Below are 5,790 nucleotides of genomic sequence, written 5' to 3'. Positions count from 1 at the left end.
TGGGTAAATACCAACGAGCATGATTACTGGATTGCATGGTAAGTGTATGTTTAGTTTTGTGAGACACTAACCAATTGTCTTCAAAAGTGACTGTACAATGTTGCATTTCTATAGCAATGGTTGAGCACTCCTGTTACTCTACGTCCTTGCCAGCATTTGGTGCTGTCAGTGTTCTGTAGTTTGGTCATTCTAATAGGTTTGCAGTGGTATCCCATTGTTTTAATTTGCATTTCTCTGATGACAAATGATATGATGCACATTTTCATATGCTTATTTGCCATCTAATATCTTCTTTCATGTGGTGTCTGTTAAGGTCTTAGGTCCATTTTTAAATAAGGTTGTTGGTTTTATCATTGTTGAGATCTTTGTATATTTTGGATAACAATCCTTTATCAAATATCTTTTGCGACTATCTTCTCCCAGTCCATGGCTTGTCTACTTATTCCCTTGACATTGCCTTTTGTGGAACAGAAATTTGTATGTTAGTAGGTCCAGTTTATCAATTATTTCTGTTTTGGACTGTGCCTTTGGTGTTACATATAAAAAATCATCACCATACCCAAGGTCATCTAAGTTTCATCTATGTTATCTTCTAGGAGTTTTAGTTTTATATTTTAATTTAGTTCTATGAACCATTTTGCATTACTTTTTGTGAAGGGTGTAAAATGTGTGTCTAGCTTCTTCTTTTTTTGTTGTATGTGAACATTCAGTTTTTCCAGCACCATTTGTTGGAAAGATTATCTTTGTTCCATTGTATTGCCTTTGTTCATTTTTCAAAGATTAGCTGACTATATTTATGTGGATCTAAGTCTAGGCTCTCTATTCTGTTCCATCAATCTATTTGCCTTTTACTAATACCATGCTCTCTTGATTATTGTAGCTTTAAAGCAAGTTTTGAAGTTCAGTAGTGATAGCCCTCTAACGTTGTTCTTCTTCAATATTGAATTGAGTATTTTGGGTCTTTTGCCACTCCAAATAAATATTAGTATTAGTTTGTGGATATCTACAAAATAACTTGCTGAGATTTTGATTAGGATTGTATTGCATATACAGATCCATTTGGGAAGAACTGACATCTTGACAATAGTGAGTCTTCCTATCCATGAACATGAAATATCACTCCATTTATTTAGATTTTATTTCATTTCTTTCATCAGAATTCTGTAGTTTTCCTCATATACAACTTGTAGATATTTTGTTAAATTTATATGTAAGTATTTCATTTTGGGGTGCTAATATACATAGTACTGTTTTTAATTTCAGATCCCTCTTGTTCATTGCTGGTATACAGGAAAGCAATTAACCTTTGTACATAAAGCTCATATCCTATTTGGGTTTTCTACTTAAACAATTATGTCATCTGCAAACAAAGTCAGTTTTAATTTTCCTTCCCAATCAATATATCTTTTATTTCTTGTATTATTACACTACCTAGGACTTCCACTACAATGTTGAAAAGGAGTTGCGAGAGGGGACATTTTCGCCTTATTCCTGAACTTAGTGGGAAAGATTTTAGTTTCTCACCATTAAATGTGATGTTAGCTATAGATTTTTATAGATATTCTTTATCAAGCTGAGGAAATTCCCCTCCATTCCTAATTTACTCTATGTTTTTATCAAGAAGGGATGCTATATTTTGTCAGATTCATTTTCTACATCTACTGATATGATCATGTGATTTTTCTTCTTGAACCCATTGATGTGATGGGTTACATTAATTGATTTTCAGATGTGGAATCAGCCTTGCATAACCAAGATAAATCCCAATTGGTCGTAATGCATAATTCTTTTTGTACATTGTTGGATTTGATCTGCTAATATTTTGTTGAGGATTTTGCATCTATGTTCATGAGAGGTATTGAATTCTATTGTGTCTGTGAACTTCATGCTTCTGTTCTTGTTTTTGTTTTTTTCCTCTCACTTAGCTGGGAAAGGATGATTAGAGTGGCCTGGAGTTGGGTATTTCTCTTCCTGCATGTGGAAGGCTAGAGCTGACTGGAATTGAGTGCTATATTTTCCTAGGTTGGTTATGCTCTGATAAAACCTCAGCAGGTTAAGCTCTGATTAAACAGTTTCTCCTGAGGACAGATGTTGTTAAAAACAGAATTCTTGGCTATACTGCAATCTTTTTCCTTTTTCCCTCCCCCTGCCAGAGGCATGAAGCGATTTTTCTCCAGAATTTACTGTGAGAACCTGTTAGAGTTCCAAAAGACCAAACTCACAAAAGTGTGGGGCACCTTATTGTTGGGACTTTCAGAAGTTTGTATCTCTCAGACTTATCCACACTGAACCTCCAGCGATTCATCAATTATAATTCAGGTTTTCCTATCCTAACACTGGTACCCACAGATGTTTCAGCTCCTAGGTTTCTGCTCCGGTATGTTGTAATTCTCTATATCTACCTATCTGCCTCTCCAATTTTGGAGATAGCGTTTTTCCCTGTGACCTTTCTTCTCTTATAAATCTAAGAAGAGGTGTTAAGTTTTCAGTTTGGTTAGATTTCTACTTGTTGTTAGGATGGGGTGGTGACTTTCAAGTTTCTTCCATGTTAGACCAGAAACTGGAAGTCCCCTTTCATTATCATTGTTAATCCTGGTAACCATGCAAAGAGGTAGATGTTACAACTTTTACCATTTCACAGTTGTGGAAACTGAAGTTCCAAGAAATTGAGTAATCTGCCCAAAGCCACATAGTGAGTGGTAGAACTGAGTTTCAAATCCAAGTTGGTCCAATTCAAAAGCCAGGGCTCTTAACTATTATGTAATACTGCCTCTTTTTCAAATTGGTAGGAAGCCTAATGGAGCACAGGAAAGCACATTCAGAAATGGACAAAAATAAAATGTTTCCAGTGGTCTGGAAGTAGGAGGGTTGTAGAAAGAAAGAGGAGTGCATGGGTAGAAAGTGCTGAACTTCATACAGAAAAATATATAAACCCCTGGGGCATCAAAGAGATACGCCATCTCTCACTGGAAATAGCTCATAGTTTCCTGAGGGCCCCACCCAAAAGACCACATGTAACCTCTTCCTCTACTTAATCTATACCTGCAGGTTGCCTTCTGTCTTTCTTCAATAACATCTAAATTTAGCCTTCTCTGACCTACCAACAACAGCCATACCTACATGTCAACTAGGAACATAGGAAGTCCACAGAACGTGGTACCTCCAAAATGGTACTGAGATAGTAGGCTTTATCTAATGAGATGCCACTCTGGGCTATGTCATTGTTTCTTCTCAGTCTGGTCTCTGATGTCATCTCCTAACTTGGTTCTCCTCCATTTACACTTGTCCTTCCTAATCCATTATCCAACCTATACCCAAAGTGAGCTTCCAAGGCACAAATCTGATCATCTCAGTGAATGGTGTCATACCTGCTTTCCATCACTCTTGGATGACATCCAAATCCCTAACAAGAAATATCTTGCACAGAGTCCTTGTGATAAGAAGGGACATGGTTAGTAGGAGAGCAGAAGACAAAGGGAAAGTGGTGGTTGTGAGATTGAGAAGGTGACTGAGTCCAGCATCTTTCACTACAGTGTCAACCTGTAAGTTTGCCCTCCACTGAGGGGTTATTTGATTCCTATCAGTAAATGACAACCCCAATGATCTTGTAGTTCATATAAAATCCCTGGAGTTGTCTTTGACTTGTTTTTTCCTCTCACACTTCAGATTTTATCTTCCAGTAAATCTTGACTGCTTAACCTTCAAAATATCATAACCAACACCACCATCTATAGCCTGGTCCAAGCTTCCTTCATCTAATGTGAACAATCATTACACAGTCTTCCATGATGAAATTGCTGCCTTCTCCTTTGCTTTCTATAGCCTGGTCTCTATAATCTAGGCAAAGCAAATCTATCAATACCTAAGTCATAGCAGAAGATTCCTCTGCTCAGAATCTTCTGATAAATTCTCATCTCACTCAGTGTAAAATCCAAAGTCCTCACCAGGGCATGCAGGGATCTACTCAAAGCTGGCTGCTGCTTCATGCTCCCACACACTATCTGACCTCGCTTCTCCTTTTCTCTCCACTCCAGCCCACTGCCCTCCCTCTTGTTCCTTAAACACTTCAAACATACCTCTACCTTTAGGTCATTATCCTTCCTGCCCCTTCTCAGCATATCTTTTCCCTAGTTATTCACATGACTTGCTTTCTAGCTTTATTCAAATATCAGTTCAAATGTCACTTCATCAAAGAAAACATCCCTGACCATCCTGCCTAAAATAGAACAATTCATTGGTCTTTTCCCCATTATCTTGCTTTAATATTCTCTTTATCATTTCCTACCACCTGACATATTATTATTATATTTTGTGTCTGTTGCTCCCCACCCCAACCTGCGCCAGTACAGTATAAGTGGCATGAAGTCAGGGACTGTACCTTCTCATTCTCTAAGGTATCCTTCATGGCAAGAACAAGCCTTGTTACTTAGAGAGTACCTACTTAATACTTGGTATTGATAAATGAATATCTATCAATTCCAAGAAGCTATGGCTCCATTGTACTAGTGTTGTTCTCATTATGTCCCCAAGGCATAGCAGATTTTGGCTTATAGAAGACTCTTAATAAACATGGCCAAATTAATGGGTAAACGGAAGAATGAATGGATTAATAATTAGGATAGCTTAGTTATCGTGGGGTAAGGATCCTAAAAATTGTAGTGAAAGTGTTTAGAAATGTGAGGCAGGGTAATCTGCCACCTAAGAAGCTCTTTTGGGAAGAATAAATCAATACCCTAGTTTCAGATGCCCACAATTTGATTCTGGGCAGGAGACTGGGACAAGGATAAGGGAACATCCTGGAGTTTGGCAGTGAGGCACAAATTGGATCTATAGGCTGAGACATTTGATGCTTTATCCTAGGGCATTAGAGCCTGTGAATTTAGGCCTATATTGAGGATTAACTTTAGAAACAGGCAAGAGGTAATCTCCAGCAGAGTGTCTACTGGAAAGCTGAATAGTACAGAGTCTGGGAAAGGCAATGCCTGTGATGCGCATAGGGCATTTCCAAATGGATATTGGTTTTCTCAAGATCTCACTTGGGTAGTCAAAGGAACTTTTGGCCCATGGGGAGCCTCATGACCTGGCTGAACATGAGCCCAAGCCTGCTGCAAAATCATTGTGAATTTCAAGAGATTTTATAACTGTACAGGTACAACGATAGTGCCACATTTTGCTGATCCATCTGAAATGCAAATAAGAAATTCTGCTTTGCTTCAGTGCCTGCCTTATCTCCAATTCTGCAAGAAGTCGATCAATAATGATTTTAGTTAAGATACTGGGTTTTGAGGGACTGAATCTGAAAATATGTCTTGATATAAAGAAGGAAAGTAAATGGAGGGTGGTAGAGATATCATTCAAATTTCAGAAGACATAAACAATGAGATGTCTGTGCTACGTGTCCAAGAGCCATGCAGAGAAAAAAAGAAATTGAGTTGGGCAGTTGGATCAAGCCTCACTTCAGGACTTAAAAACTGTAAGACTTTGAGATGGCACTTAAGATTTCTGAGTCTTTTGAATCAAAAAAATATTGTTTCCTATATACCTCCTAAAACTCTATCAATAGATTAATAACAACATCTACATAGCATTTTATGAAGTACTTACATGAATTTGTTAATGTAATTTTCTCATTAATCCTATAGAGTTGGAGTTTGTATCACTCTCATTTTACATAGGAGAAAAGTGAAGACTTGAAAGTGCAGGAGCCTGTCTGGCTCACACACCTGTTGGAGGTGTTAGTGGTATTCTGATGACCCAACCACTCAGCTAGCCTCCTTTCAGAATTCTCTC

This window comes from Microcebus murinus, chromosome 7 (genome assembly GCF_040939455.1).
Source record: "Microcebus murinus isolate Inina chromosome 7, M.murinus_Inina_mat1.0, whole genome shotgun sequence".
NCBI classification, from domain to species: Eukaryota; Metazoa; Chordata; class Mammalia; order Primates; family Cheirogaleidae; genus Microcebus; species Microcebus murinus.
The sequence above is the reverse complement of the archived record's forward strand: the minus strand, read 5'-3'. Positions refer to the sequence as shown.